Source organism: Camelus ferus, chromosome 35 (genome assembly GCF_009834535.1).
Source record: "Camelus ferus isolate YT-003-E chromosome 35, BCGSAC_Cfer_1.0, whole genome shotgun sequence".
In the NCBI taxonomy this organism is placed as follows: Eukaryota; Metazoa; Chordata; class Mammalia; order Artiodactyla; family Camelidae; genus Camelus; species Camelus ferus.
This window is the reverse complement of record NC_045730.1, coordinates 21,235,993-21,251,768: the sequence shown is the minus strand read 5'-3', so window position 1 is coordinate 21,251,768 and position 15,776 is coordinate 21,235,993. Positions and strand designations below refer to the sequence as shown.

The window sequence follows — 15,776 nt, the reverse complement described above, 5'->3', positions numbered from 1 at the left end:
ATCCAACCCCAGATCAAAGTCACTTCCCCCCACAGCTTCCTGTCACATATTTTTTAATCGGATAATTTAGCATCAAGCTGCACTGGTGTGGAAGAAAGCAGAGGGCCGGAAGGGACCCCGGGCTAATTCCAGCGGGTCTTCAGAAGCTCAAATCAGTAACGGTGTTTTGTCACCTGCCCTCCTTATCTCCAGTCTCTGTCTCCAACTGCACCACATTGTGGGATCAAAGAGTGAAGGACAGCTTCCCGGACCCTCAGGGGATGGTCCTCGTGGGACTTCTGCATGAATGTGCTGTCAGAGGGGCTGTGGGGGAGTGATGACAATGGCCCAGGGCTGCTGACCTGGGGGGCCCTGGCTAGGGGTTTGCCAGGGGGGCACGGGGACAGACAGCTGCTCCAGGCATGTCTGTGTACATGTAAATATCCACATACTCGTTCTGAACTCTGAGAGCAGTCTGGCCATCTGCCACAAATGCAGCGTGCGTCTCAGCTGTACAGTCAGCGTCCCAGATGGAGACAGGGTGAGCCCTGGGCATCTCCAGCCCAGTCTCAGGCTCGCAGACAATCCCAGAGCTGCCTTGCTGAGCCTTTGAGACTTTCCCATCCCATTATTACAATAAATAGAGAGTACGATTCGATGAAATGTTGTCTTCTTATTCCATTGGGCAGGAGACGCCAAAGCATGTTATTAACAAGACAGGGGTGAAAGTACCCGACAACAGGACACCCTCCTCTCTTGTCCAAAAATGTCCTCTAAACACAGCCAATAACTCTCCTGCCCGGATCCAGACCACCAGCCTGTTGAAAAGTTCCTCCCTCAGAAGCGCAGAGCCAGGCAGTCACAGACCATCTCCTGTGCCCTCCCGCTCTTCGCAGCCCCACCGCCAAGCTTCGCTGTCTTAGCTGTTCTTTCTTTCCCTGGAATCTCAGCACGGCTGCCTCGTTTCCATAGAAAAGACCTTGGCTGGTTTTTGCCTTCACGCAAACCCCAAGGGCACGGCATTACCCACCTCCCACACCTAGATCCACAAGACACTCCTGCTGGGAGTCGGGCCTGAGCAGGAGCCACACGCGATTCCTGAGTCCCGCCCAGGAGAGCAGCGCTAGGCTTGGCAGTACCAGCCGGCTGCGGGGACCCGTGTTCCTTCCAAAAGAGCCTTCACCCCTCTCTTGCCTCTCATTTCCTGCTCAGGATACGCTGCCTCGAGTTCATGTACGTTTCTAAGCACTCTCATGGCAAACAGTATCCATCACTAATGTGCAGAGCATACCCCAAGCCAAGAAGCACGCAGGGAGATGGATGGGCAGGAGCTGGAGGGGCAGGCACACTCCACGAAGCTTTGTCCTGTCTGTGCCACCGTGTGACCTTGGGAGCTGCAGCGCCAGCCAACAGCGGGCCAGCAGGAAGCCAACTGTTCCAGAGAGGACAGTATTTCAGAGCATCTGTCTTGGAGGCTGGCCTCCTGTGAGCCAGGTATAAGCCTTCCCTGCCTTCCCCTGGACCAAAAAGTACCTGCCTCCTGTCCTGTTTTTTCGGGGTCTGCCTTGACTGGCTTTACAGGATTAAAGAATCAAGATTCAGTTATCTTCAATATCTTAACACTAAAATATTGCCTAATGACAGAAAAGTTGGGCATGGAGAGCTGGCCAGTATGAGAAATATTTATGAACCCAAACTAGTGATGGCAGACGACTGTCAGCTTCTCGGTGGGTTCCTGTGTTTATGCTTGAGCAACAGAATCAACAATAGTAAGTTAATTTTCCACAGTCTTCCCATTATGTTATCTTCCCATCACAGACGAGGCTCAGGAGGTACATCAGATACATAGACCACAGGTACAAGAAAATGTCCCCAGACCCTCCACCCTCTCAGGCTGGCAAGGTGGGCATGTCACCTGGCCAAGGACAAGTCCTTCCTGCTGGACCAGCTCACTTGGGGAGCTGAGCCACCGGCCCTGTCCCCCAGCGGGAGCAGGTCCTCACACAGAATGAATGCTTGGCCATGAGCTGCCCAATTTCAAAACTGCGGGAGTTTGCTGTCCACACCCGGTCTGAAAATCAGCCCCGCTAAGAGTCATGATCAGACCATATTGATCACTTCTCTAAGCATCTCTCCGAGGAATTCTCTGGACACACTTGGCTGAGCAGGATTTAATATAAGCTCTTTGCTATCCAGAGTCTATCAGGATAGCTCTGTGAACATTATGACACCACGGCCCTGGCTTCCTCAAGGAGAGCTGGGCCCCGGTGCCCTGGACGTCTTGTATTTCCCGAGTGAGGAAGGACTGGGCACGCCTGCCCCTCATTTCCAGGTGAACTGGCGCGCCTGGCACCTGCCTCGCACCGGCAGCCACACCATCTGGCCACCCCGTTTTCTCTCCCTGACTGGCAGCGGCTGAGAGAGGGACTCCCAGAACCACATGCTGACACGCCGTCCAACTCTGTCCACACAGGGAGAGGAATGAAGCAATCTGAAGGCTCCGTATCCCTTCCTACTGTGTTTTTTAAAAATCATCTCTGACCCTCCTGAGAAGGTCACTGTAGCTAGCGTGTGCCGGCATGATTCTTTGATTCGTTGACAGTGGGGCAGAGCAGGAATTATGGGTTGGCAGAGGAGATGGATTTTCAACCCCTTTATTTTCTTGAAACTATTTCCTCAGATAGTGTGAATGGAATTTTAAAATGATGTCTAAGGCAGAGCAGGGACATAATGCAAATCTAGTGCTGGGAAATTCTTCCCCCATGTGCCTTCCGAAAGCCAAACTCATCTGAGAGAAGCTGAGGGGCTCCGGCTCAGCTGAGGGGGCACTGGCCCTGCCTGGCCCGGCCACACCAAGGAAAGAGAGGCCAGCGTGTGGTCAGCGAGCTCAGAGACCTGGGCCCGGGGCCGGAGCCGGGAGTCAGCCCCGGGACACCCACCCGAAACAGGCAGCCGGGCTCGTCGAGACGGTGTCTGGGGGAGGGTGTGGGTGGGGCCCGTGCTGCAGATGCTTGCAGAGTATTTCGTCATGTCATTTGTTCCATTAAGATTTATTTAAAAGAAGAAGAAAAGAAAACATTCCAGGAAGCTCGTGCCAACAGCTAAGAGGGTTTTTTAAATGCCGTTCCTCCCACTCCGAGTGGCATTGCCTACATCAACACTTAGCCATACGTCAGTAATGCCTTTGAAAGAAATTATGTGAAAACAGCAGTCCAAAGTTCCTATTATTTCAGGAAGCTTTTTCCAAAACATCAACTCTGATTTCACACTTCCGAACACGAGGAGCCACGAGCATGCTTTTAAGTAGAAGCCTGTTCTGAAATGGATGAGTGGTGTTGCCGTGAGACAGGGAGCTTGCGGGCAGCAGAGCACAGGTGTGACCCGGGACGGTGACTCTGCAGGAGGCCGTCCTTGCTCCAGTGTCACATGTGACATGGGGCCAGCCTGGGGGCCACCCCACCCCATGGGGCAAAGCTCCTAGTGGCCCTGGGTGCTGGGAGTTCTCGCAGGAGGGGGTGGCTGCAGTGAGCCACAGAGAGCCCTGGAGATGAAAGCGAGGGTGGGTGAAACCCTAGTCTTTAGGTGCCACTTAGATAGAGAAGGGCTTTTGTTTGCTTTGTTTTTTCCTCACCTAGAACCGTAATGCTGCAGCAACAGCAGAAGGCATTATGGTTGTGAAAGTGTTGTTTGTTTGCTGGGTGTGGGGAGCAATGAGCAGAGAGCAGTAACTAGGAACACAGGTGAACACTGCTTATGCTGTAAGGACCGGGGGCTGCTCTTCCCTCTGCTGCTGATGGAATCGCACCGCAGCTCCAGGTGGGAGCCCCGATCCTCCCTGCTTCCCAGCCTGAGTGCCGTCGGAGGGGGCAGGCTCATCCCACCAAACAGCGGGGAGGCTGAGGAAGGAATCCTTGCTCCTGATGACAAATGGAGAAAATGCAGACTGTGCTTACCTGCAGGTGTCACAGTGACACCATCCGTGGTGGCACTGGGGTTTCTGTCTCATCCGAGGGATGGGGTTGAAGCCAGCTCAGGTTTCAGGGTGATTCAAACTAACTAGGACCATCTTTCAAACTAAGCCAAGGCTTGTATTCCAAATCATAAAATCCTGGTATGGACCAACCATCCTGTCCTGTCCCTTTCCTGAACGGCCCAGTCCTACAGCTATTAGGTGAGGCGAAGCAAGGGAGGAAGGGAGGGGCCACAGTGGCCCAGAGTGGGAAGAAGAAGCCACAGAGGATAAGGGGGACATCTGCATGGAAGGGAGTGGTCCAGCCCAGGGGGTGGGAGCCCTAGTGTGGTGGGGAGTGGCTCGTGCTGAGCTGACTTCAGTGGGGACTGGACACGTCAGACAAACTCAGACTGGGGGACAGTCTACCTGTTACTAGGTTGTGATCTTCAAAATTATCTTCAAGTTCCTGCTCACCAAGGAGAGACAGAGAATTTCCAGGAGGAGAGGCTAATGTGGCGTGATGCCTAAAGGCAGTGCACGATTTGGGGTGGGATCCTTATGCTGTGACAGCCATTATGGGGAAAACTGGTGAAACTGGGATGAGGTCAAGGATTAGACTGTGCAAATGCATCATATTTCGTACCCTAATTTTGACGGTCGCATTGTGGTCCTCCCGAAGGACGTCCTTGCTCATGGGAAACACACACTAAAGTGCTCAGAAATGATGAACTGTCAGGTTGGCAACCTGATCTCAAACAGTTTCATTAAAAAATACTGTATTTGCAACTTATCTTTAAGTCTCAGAGTCCTTCCAAAAAAATTTTTTTAATCATGTACAGAAGGTAATCTATAAGGATTTTGCATAAATTAATACAGCAGGGCATCTTTCGGAATAGTGATGTGAGGTCAACGGGCGTAACAGGATTGTCTAGGGAATTTTTCAAAACACAAACAGACATACACATAGACACAGGCGCACACACACTTACAGAGAAGGATCCAAATTTAGCCACTAATCCGAGCAAGTGGGTTCTACTAAGGAGATACCGATGCTGAACGCAAATGAAGGGATCAAGAGGAAGGTGGGCTAGCGCAAAGAAGCATTCGCCGTCTCTCCTCTTGCTGCTGGGGTGCCCGGATTGGCACACAAGGATGATACCTCCTCTTGTGAACTGTATGGTTAGTTCTCAAAGTCTAGGTCAGAATAATAGCAAGTACCCGCAAGTGTGATTACCGCGTGCCAGCAAGGTGTTTATCAAGGGAAATGTAATTACCACCTAAGTGGCAGTAACCTGTCCTCCTGAGGCCAAGAGAGGCTTGCTCAGGGTCACCCAGCTAGAAATGTCATTAGCGCTTTCTCTTCCTGATCCTGGATGGAGGTCAGACCGCCCTCCCTCCCAGCTACACTTGACTCAGTTGGACGAAACCCACTCCCTTGCTAGGAAAGACCTAGAGGAAAAAATAGGAAGAGATTTTCAAAAATAAACCCTCTCTTCCATGAGAGCACCTTTGACTTGAGCAAAGTCACTTGGGTGTCAAGACACATCATCATTGTCCCAGCCTGGGAAGGAGACTGCGGGCAGCTCTTCCCTCTCCTGCTGATGGAATCACACCGCAGCTCCAGGTGGGAACCCCGGTCCTCCCTGCCTCCCAGCCTGAGTGCCGTTGGAGGGGGCAGGCTCATCCCACTGCCCACACCAGATGTGCTCCACTTTCTCTGACTCCCGCATCAGCCCCACTCACCGCCTCAGCTTCAGGGTAAGTGTATCCCGGCAGCATTCTAGGACCTCACCCTCATATGGCTTCTCTGTGCAAACAATTCTAGAGCCTAAACACGCCGCGTCTTTACCTAGCACCTGAGCAGGCTCGGGAATTAGGGCAATTGTTTGCAATCTTGCAAGATGTGCTCAGATCTTACATTAAGATGTGCTTAAGTCTTACATCAGCTCTTAGCCAGTTTCCAAAGGAAAATCCCCACAGCTGTTGTTTTTCAAAAGTCTGTAAGCTGGACACTGGGTTTTGGCCCCTGTCTTCGTGTCCTGATTTGATGAACGAGTAGTTTTCCCTTAACACAAGCAGTAGTTCTTGGATCAGCTCAGATCCTGGAAGACCCCATCGAGTATGCAGGGGAAATAAGTATGGGGACTTTGTAGGCAGCGGAAGGTGGGCAGAAACGCAGAGGGTTCAGTGATGCAAAATGTCTTCAGTTTTAAGAGGTACCTCCCAAAGGCAATTGTCCAGTCTGTTCACACATTCAACAAATATTTATTGAGAATCTGCTACTTATCAGGCACCGTTCTTGCCTCTGAGTGTACAGAGATGACCATGGCAAACAAAACTTCTGTCCCTGTGGAGAATCGATTGCTCACCCACTCAACAAATTGTTATTTGCTCATAAATATGCAAAGCCCTCAGCTGGTGTCTTTTGCTCAATTCTGGCTCTTCAAGCCCCAGCTCCATCCAACTACTTAGCTCTTCAGGCCGTTGGATCACCCCTCCCGTCTATTAGAGAAGAAAGGGTGAAACTCCTCCCTTCCTTTCTCTCAGGGACTGTACGGAAGTCAGGAGTTGACAGTCATGATTTCTACCTCACAGCAGAGCAGAGTGATGCCAGCCAGCAGCCACGTCAAGCGCTGGAGAACTTTTTGAAGGAGAGCAACGACAGAGGCATTCTGTAGGGTCACTGAGAAACTCAGACATCTCGTGCACTCTGTCTGGAGACCAGCATCACCTAAATGCACAGCTTTAAATGCCCTGGACAGCAGAGCTAGGACTGGCCTCCCTCCCGCAGTTCGAAAAGAGTGAAACCTGCCACCCGCTGGTTCCCAGGGCCAATTAACTGGCCGGCCCACAGCCCACCTGGGTGCTGTGAGATGGCTTTCAATAAATTCCGCTATCTTGATGGCAGAGGCAAACTTCTGGAGTTGTCTGGAATTTATTTCAGGCCCCCTTGTGCTGGGACAGAAAAGCCTCCCGATTTGCACAGGCCGCTGCGTGTTTACAGAGAGACTCTAAGCACACTGCCAGCTGGCTCACATGGTGCTGGCCTAGTTTTGACAAGAATCTTAATTAGTGACACCAGCAAAAATCCCATTTGGGCCAAAATTTCATGTTCCCATCTCAACTCCCCTAAGGCTTTCGGATGACTGTTTCTGGAACAGTCAAGAGAAGAAGGAGGAAGATGATCCAACACTGTATATTTTTATCTCATTGTATCAACACACACAAAAAAAAACTTAGGCAACTCCATACTCACAAGTTGGAGCGTGAGAATGAGTCTATACACATGATCTAGGACCTTGAGTTTCCTAGAGAGATACTTCCATCTCAGGAAGTTTACCAAGAGCCCTCATCTGTTTTCCTGGCCAGGACACGGGGTCAGTTCTCCAAACTTGGTTGAGGAAGGGCATCTTCAGTTAAAACAACTTATCTGTTCTCTAGGTAAGGATTTCTCAAACATTAATGTGCATGTGAACCACCAGGGGAGCTTGTAAAAAGGTCAGGTTTTGATTCAGGAGGTCACGGGTGAGCCCTTGAAACCTACAGTCCTAAGAAGCCCCCAGGTGATGCTGATGATACTGGTCCGTGGACCACACTTTGAGTAGCAGGGTCTGGGTGATGACTGAGTGTGAGAACTTAGTGCCACCTTATGCAGAAGTGGTTCTCAAGGAGTTAGAGGGAGGATGCAGTGCTGGAGAGCAGAGCCTGGAGCGGGGATGTACTTTGGTTCCTGGAGCACTTAGCCCATGGGTGGCCTCATCCAACCTCGATGTCCTCCATCAACCTGGCACCTGGTTCCCAGTAAAACACTTCCAAAGTCTTTTCCCCACACCCAACCAGGGATGCTCAAATCCTATGCTACTGGAGGATGGAGAATTCCAGGTGTGGCTTACCTTAACTGTTTAGAGTCTTACTTTGGGGATTTTCTTCACTGGTATGAACTGGATGACCTTCCTTCCTGCCCATCTGAGCTGACCATTGAGGAAGGGATCCCACCTGTCCCCAGTTTAGCAGGGCCTCACCTAAGACTTGAGGCTGCTGGTAACTGTGATTCTGAGATTTCCAGTATATTTTCTGCTCTCCACGTGGCCCTGACCTGCAGGTGGCTGCCTGGCCAACTCTGCAAAGAGCAGATCTGACTTTTACAGGAAGGAACTATTCTTCAACTCCACCCTTCAAGCTCCTCCCATCTAATTATTCACCTAAAAGATGGAGCTTTTCAAATAAATGTGTTTTCTTAGAGCAAGCAAGGATTAAGATGGAGAGGGTTGATTACAATAAAAACAAAATGATTCATCTGAGGGAAAAAAAAAATAAGAAAAGAAAAATAATTTTTTAAAAAATCAACCATTCATTAGTATGTTCAATGACAGTAAGATGTGGACCTGCTGACTGAGTTTGGCCTGGGGTTCTGCTTCCATAGAGGATCATGAGGCATCCTGCTTTGCCCACATTTCTGGGCCCCAAGGAGGAGATGGGCTTGCTCCACAAGCATAAGCACTTCAGGGCATTGCTGATTGACATAGCTCCTCTCTTGACATTCCAGTCCTCATTAAATTCAATTGTTCCCCATGTATGGGGAAGCCTGGTATGAGGAAAAAACACAGATCCAAATTCACTGGGAAATGTTCTCAAAGTGTGGGGACTGCTGGGATCACCTGGGAACTTGTTTAAAATGCAGAAACTCTGGCCCCACCCCAGACCAACTGAATTGAGATCTGTTTAACAAGATTTTTGTGTGATCTATAAATACATTAATCTTTGAGAAACACTGCTGTAGAATTCTAGTATTTACATAATGCAGCATTTCGGCAACTCTCATTTGAGGCCAATTTGTTTGCTGAGGAACCAGTCCTGGAAATGCAAATGAACTGCCCACACAGCTTGCAATTCTAGCCCACAGTCTCCAATGTGGGAAACAAGACCCAGGTCCCCTCTTTCAGGTAGATTCTTCTAAAGAAAAGGAGAGTTTTGCTTTAATGGGCATGAACAGTCTAAACTGTCTTTGAAAATATTTTCTAGGACAGATTGAAAAGTGTCCACAAATCTACCAAGCGTGGGTCATAGCTGATGAGCTGAATCTGACCCAGCCTGTCTTGCATTTGCGCCATTATGCCAAGTGACCCAAGAGTCAAAGCGGGGACTTTGTTTTGTGTCTTGGAGAAACAAGGGTTAGCGAAATTCCTCTCTCACATGACCCCCCTGACCTCTTACTCTAATGGTCATTCTCTCCTGTTGACCATGTCAAAAGCGCTTCCTGCATCAGTCGCTTCCCTACTCCAAATCAGGATGAGAGGTGGATTCCCGTTTTGAGGAATGGTGAGGTGGGCTATTTGGACCAATCATCCTTCTGAAAAAAATCAAAATTTGCTGATTAAAATAAAGAAATTGCCTTCTTAAAGAGGTGATGAGATAGAAAGGAATCTGTACAACTTTTGTCCTGAGAGCTTTGCCGGTCTGGGCAAATATGAATTTTCATCCTGATAAATTCATGACAGAGGTGGACACAAATCACAGTCCAGAGTTTACAAAAGATGTGAAGGCCCTCAGATAAGCTGGTGCCCAAAAAATGAGCAGTCTTAGGGTAAAAGTGAACCAGAAGTCACCAAAACCCAAAGCCTGGCATCTCAGTTCAGCCCACCTAAAGCTTGACACTTGGTTTAAGTGTCTGAGATGGGTCAGGCCCCCAAGCACTTGGCAGAAGCAAACATAAACCCCTTTAGGAGGAAGGGTTGCCATCAAGGATAATCAGGCCAACAGGGAAGCAAGACACCATGAGTAGCAACCAACAGAGGCAAGAAGCGTTGGAAAGAGACTTCAGACAGTGGCTTATCAGACAGTCATCGCCAACATAACACTCACCATCTTAAATAATCCAAAAACATGATCCAGAATGCAGCACAGGGAAATGAAAACACGTGAAAGACAGAAGTGAGGGTACGAGGCACAGAGAACAGGCTGACCATACCTGATGCACATTTTATTTGGTATTTCTAAAGGGGAGAAGAAAGAGAAGGGAGAAAGAACCAGTGTTAGAAGAAATAATCATGGAAAAGTTTCCAGAATGATACAAGATGCCAGAATACAGGTTTAAGGAGTACACCAAATCCCACACAGAGCAAGTAAAGACTCACGCCTCCACAAATCACAGTGAAACCGCAGGAAACTAAGAGCAAACATCTAAAAACAAGAAAATAAAAAAGGGTGCAGTTAGACTGACGGCTGACTCCTCAAATGTAATAATAAAAGCTGAAAGCCAATGGAAAAGGTCTCTCACATACTGAGGAAAATGACTGTCAACATAGAATTCTACAGCCGGTGCAGGATTCCTCCACACGTGAGGGTAAGATACAAATGATGAGCTTGTCAAGATCACACCTTCATTAGAGGAAATTCTAAAGCAGTGTTTCTCAAACTTTCTGTGGGGAAGAACCAGGTTTTAATTTTGTATTTTTTTTTTAAGTCCAGTCTGTCATGCACTTGGATCTCTGGTCGATTCCTTGCTCAACAAGTCAAGTACACTGCTCGTCCCCTGGGTACACAGCAATGCGGAACTGCTTACACATCTTAGATCCTCCCTTTCTGTGCTTTGCGGTGGTAACTGACAGTTTGCAGACTGGCAGCCTCTCTGCGGACCACGCCTTCAGTAGCTCAGCTGTAAAGAATGCACTTTTGACAGAAGGAGAGTCATCCCATAGGGGCTGTCTGGGATGCAAGAAAGGATACAGAGCCAAGAAAGTGACTGATCAGGTAAGGACACAGTGGTAAGGAATCTGAATGTCAAGTTTTACACAGAAGCAATTTCACATCTCTTTTTAAATTAAATGAAGCTGAGTTAGCTGTGGTGGCTCATTAAAGCAGTTTTGCAACCCAGCTTTTGATATACGGCAGACAAGAGTGAATCTCACTGCGGAGAGACAGAGACTTTTCCTCCTATTTCCAAAATCGAATACATTGGATAATGATGCACAGTCTTTTAAGGATTATTACATTTCCCTGATGATATAGGTAATTGTGGAAAACCACTTGAGAAAATTGCCCCAGAAAAACCTACTAAAACAAATGTAGAAATCAACTCCACTTTCTCCCTCATATTCTCATGAAGAGCAGGCTAAAACCTCCTGCGCTGTGGCGATGTGAGTTATGGAGTTCTCAGGAAGAGATCCGGCTGGAACATGGCAATATAAAGAGAAATGCTTCTCTTTTGATTGCTTTAATAAATAATAATGCCCCAGCATAAAAGTAACATTTACAACCCGAGTCTAGCATTCCTCAAGATAATGAGAGCTTAAAAATAAGATTCCGACTGCTGATTACTGAGACGTTGATCCTACCAGCTAAATCAGAAACTGGCATCCCACGGTTTCACGTCTTTTATAGGACAAAAATATATGTATTTGCTAGGCACACGCTCTGCCACTGAACATCCCCTCCCCCCCAAAATATATATATTTGGATCTCATCTTTTTCTTTCTCATCTCAACTAATTGATTGATTGATTCCCTTTAACCTCATATGCCATTCCTCATTTTCTGCTCCTCCCTGAAAGCCATCCAATTGTGTTCGTGTGTATATAATCTTACAAAGTGTATATTCTTACAAAATGTATACTGTCATTTTGTGTGCAAGTATCTTTATTACGTGCAAGTGGTGCTGTGTTGTATTTTTTAAAAACCTGAATGGCTCCTTATTTCTTTGACTCATAGATTCACAGAAGTTAAATTGACTTTTGAAGTCAAATCCATCCTTCCTCCCAAGATCCACAGCACAACAGGCTGGACGTTCATCGGCTTAAACACTGCAAGTAATGGAATCTCAGCCTGGTAAGGGGCCAATTCCATGGCGATGGTCAAATTCCCGCTCCTCGCTAACACCTTAACCTAAGTGCTGCCCATTGACGTATCTCTGCACCAGGACCCACGATGGCCTCGTGACACAGCGGCTGCCTCACCAGCTACCACTCTCCCATACAGGTTCCCAGCTTGAGACGTAGGAATTGGAGTTTTTAAGACCTTCTGCCTGACTTGTCTCTATTAGCTTTGCTTCCCTCAGGCCATTTCCCTCTTCGGGAACCTTCCTTGGCCTGGGGTTGCTGCTGCACTGCGGTGTCAGCGCTCTCCCGGCCCCTTACCTGCCGGTCCCTCCTTGGTGCCTCCCCCTGTGCACCCGAGCAACAACAGGGGCCTGTCCTGGCTCCCCTGTGCGCCTTGCTGGTCCCAGCGGCCCTGACTTTGTTCACATTGCTTTTTTCTCCTGACACGTTTTCCTCTCTCTCCTCCAAGACCCAGGGCAACTACCACTTCCTCCACCAAGTGCCACAGACACACACTGAGGGTGGGAAAAGGTCCATGGAGAAAAAAGCTGAGGGGAAATTGTCCCAATATAGGAGCCGATGTCATACAAGCTCGTGACTGCTCTTTGTGGCAGGGAGCTGATGACACCTCTGGTTCATCTGAGGCAAAAAGGAGTCTCGTGTAAGGCTACCAAGGAGCTCACAGAACCTGTGATCAAAGCCAGAGAATGCGATTTGGCAACTGGACTGGAAGGCGGAGGGTGGGAACAGAGCCAGGTGCCACGAAATCACCTGGTGGGACGCCCCCCTCCTGCCCCCGCCCCCGCTGCCATGTCCCCACCACCGGGAGGTACCAGCGCCAGTGCCCGCATGAGGCTCTGGGACCTGGACTCTGCAGGTTATGGATGCCTTCTCCTCTCTCACCCCATCGTTGACTCGCTTCCTCGAAGTTTAGAGCCCGAGCGAGAGCATTTGCATCCCCGCCTAAGTCCTATCTACACCCACTTGCCAGAAAGGAGGGGCGAGGGAATAATTAGCCCCTGAAGTTTTCTCAGTCGGAAGGGAGACCCCACCTCCCAGCAGACTTGCCGTGACTGGAAGGCTGGACTCTGGTCAGAACAGACGCACACTAGAGCTGTCAGGGAGTTCACTCGTTCTCTTCCAGGTAGGGCTGCCTCTCCCAGCCCAGCAATGGAAGATGCATTTTGGAGACCTTGTGAAAACCACCTCAGTCAGGATTCTTGGGGATGGAGGGAAAGTGACCACCCTGCGGTTTGTCGAAAACATGTTAATTTCCTCAAAAAAGAACTTAACACTATTATGAACATTTGATGGTTAACACACAGGCAGTATCGGCCACTGGGTGGGAATGGGGACTGCGGCTCGTGCGCCCCTTGTGCTGATGGACACCAGACCCTCGGGGAGTGTGGGGAGGGGGTCAATAACACAGACACGTCCATTGCAAAGATGCTTCCTTTCATCAAGTTTGCTTTTCCAGCTGGACCCACCTGCAGACCTATTGTCACTTTAGACCTTTTGTGTGGCCTTTTCCTAAGCAGGTAAGTCATTTCTAGGGAGGTCAGGTCTTCGGGCCATCCTGCGTAAACTTCGCTTTTGAGGAGACACACAGAAACACCACCATTCACAGAGGTGGATGTGTGAAGGCCAGAGATGCTCAGGGCTGGGTCCTGGTCACACAGCCAGTGGGCAGCCAGGGAGCGGTCACTGGAGAGGCGGCTTAGGAGAGGACGGAGCCCTGGGATGGGTCTTCCCACTGTGGCACAGTAGGTCGGGGGCTGCATTGTCCACTGCAAGTGGAGGGGAGGGAGGAAAGGAGGCCGGCACGGGGTCCACGTGGGGACAGCCAGAGAGCACAGGGAGCCCTCTGCCAGCGGTCGGCATCCGTGTGGACAGGAGAGAAGAAAAAGATGCTGCAGAGTGCTGGGGTGCCGCCAGCACCGAGTCTCCCCTCTTCCTTGGCAACAGCCTATTCGGGGCAGCAATGTGCCCAGGTGGGGCCTGCACGTCCCCCAGCTCTTGTGACTAGAAGCTGGCAAGGGGGGTGCCAGCAGGTTTCTGGGAGAGCCTCACAGTAGCTGCTTGTCGTCTCCTTTCTCCTTGGTTAGAATATGGATGAATTGGCTGGAGTTCCTGCAGCTGAAGGTCTCAGACTCATCCTAGAGCTCAACAGAAAGACAGGAGGAGCTTGAGTCCCAGAGTGCTTGCCCCCGAGCTGTTTCCATGTGAGTGAATGGACACTTAACTTTTTATGCTACGCTTTTGGGTCTCTTGGCCCATCAGTACCCACTGGTAATATGGACAGAAGGTGCAGAGGGAAATTCAGAAGCTCATGCTGGGGAGCAGGTGCAACTGCCAAAGAAAAGGGGCAGCAAGAAGCAGAGCTTCTGCCACCGCCCCGTGTGCAAGGCAGGGTCACCACACCCAGGTTCCCAGGGAACTGGGCTGCTAGTCGTGCTGTTACCAAGTCCAGACTCGTTCTGCTCACCACACGACAGGCCAGTAAATTGAGAGATGAGGTGATGGGGCAGGAATAACATCTTTATTGGGAAAGCCAGCAGACCGAGAAGATGAGGGACTAATGTCCTGGAGAACCGTCTTCCCCCAGTCAGAACTCAGGCTCCTTTAATACAAAAACGGGGAGGGGTGTGGTTGGTTGTTGCAAACTTCTTGGTGTTGGGATCCTTTGTTCTTGCAGCTGCCCAAGTGGGGCAGGTCACAATGTTCCTATAAACCTCCAAGAAGATACATGTTACTCTCTGTTCTGCAACTTTTTATCTCTGTATGAATGGGAAAGTGTTATCCCCTTAAAGGTCAGAGCCTTGAGAATGGCTGTCCTGTATATTTCAGGCTCTAGACAACATTCCTTTACAAAAGGTGCAGAACCAGCAGGACTGAGTCCAGGAAACAGAGCCCAGGGTTAGAGCCAAAGGAACAATCCAGCATGGAGTCAGGTTTGTTTTTTGCTATTACATACCCATCTGAGTATCTGTGTGGTCCTCCTGTATGTGACCTGTGAGCACTGAAATCTGCCTGGCTCACTGACTCCACCTCAGCCTTGTCCCCATCATCCCAGAATGGCTGCCATGGCTCACAGCATCAAATCTGTATCCAAGTCAAGCCTTTCTCAGACTTCCCCTTGTGTCTAATAGGCCAGAATTAGGTCACATGACCCTGCTGCAGGAAAGAATGTCAAAATAAACATACAGCATTTTTTCAAGTCTTTTGCAAGAAGTGGCTTCTACCAGCAAAGAAGGGGGCTAGAAATGGATGTTGAGTAGACAGTCCATAGCATTGCCAGGGGGACAGCAGGAGCTGCTCTAGGAAGAAGGAACAACTGTAATTTTAGGCCCTAGAAAAGGTCCGGAGACCCAAGTCAGGAGAATTTACCAAAAACATGCTTAAAGGAGGTAGGGTGGAAAGAATCTGTTGCTTTCTTTTCCCCGGTCTTGAAGGACTCTCAGGCCAGTGCCGTTTCTGCTCTCGTTGGCCAGGGGTGGTTGTGTAGTGTTGGCACGAGGAAGTAACTCAGATGCTGCAAGGCGCTCAGAGATCGCCCACCAGCCCCCTCGCAAGCTCCTTTACAAACTCAGCACAAGCAGTGTAGTCGTTACAGGACAGAAGTCCCTCCCACATCAGAATTCTCAAGTTGTCACTTAGAGCAATTGAGCAGATTATTCTTTCCTGACATTTGAATCACAAAGTAATAAAAACACAGAAATGTTTGAAGCCCTGTGTCCAGACTTTGGCGTCCTTTACATACCCTCATACGGGCTGCTCTGGATCCCAGGTTGTTCGGATTTGGATATTTGCCACTCAGTATGCTTTTAATAAACTCCTTTTCAGAGCAAAGTCCTCAGAGTTGCTGTTGCTTGCACTTGAAGAACCCTGGTTGCCACAGATGGGGTACCACCTGCTAGCGGGGGAACAGGGAGGGGAAATAACTCCTTTTTTTACAAAAACAACTTGAATTCCATGCCCTAAAATCTTTAAAAGCCAACTTTCAAACTACTTTGCTGTTATGCAGGCCACGAT

At 49.3% G+C, this 15,776-nt stretch overlaps 1 long non-coding RNA gene across 1 annotated transcript in view; it reads left to right on the top strand.

The window, feature by feature from the left end:
- Positions 1–14,481, top strand: part of LOC116661586 — a 74,754-nt gene extending 60,273 nt beyond the window's left edge. Inside the window, exons 2-3 of the long non-coding RNA XR_004317532.1 lie at positions 10,395–10,681; positions 11,638–14,481. This is a non-coding gene — a long non-coding RNA (uncharacterized LOC116661586). The remainder of the gene's footprint in view (positions 1–10,394; positions 10,682–11,637) is intronic.
- Positions 14,482–15,776: the final 1,295 nt, after the last annotated feature.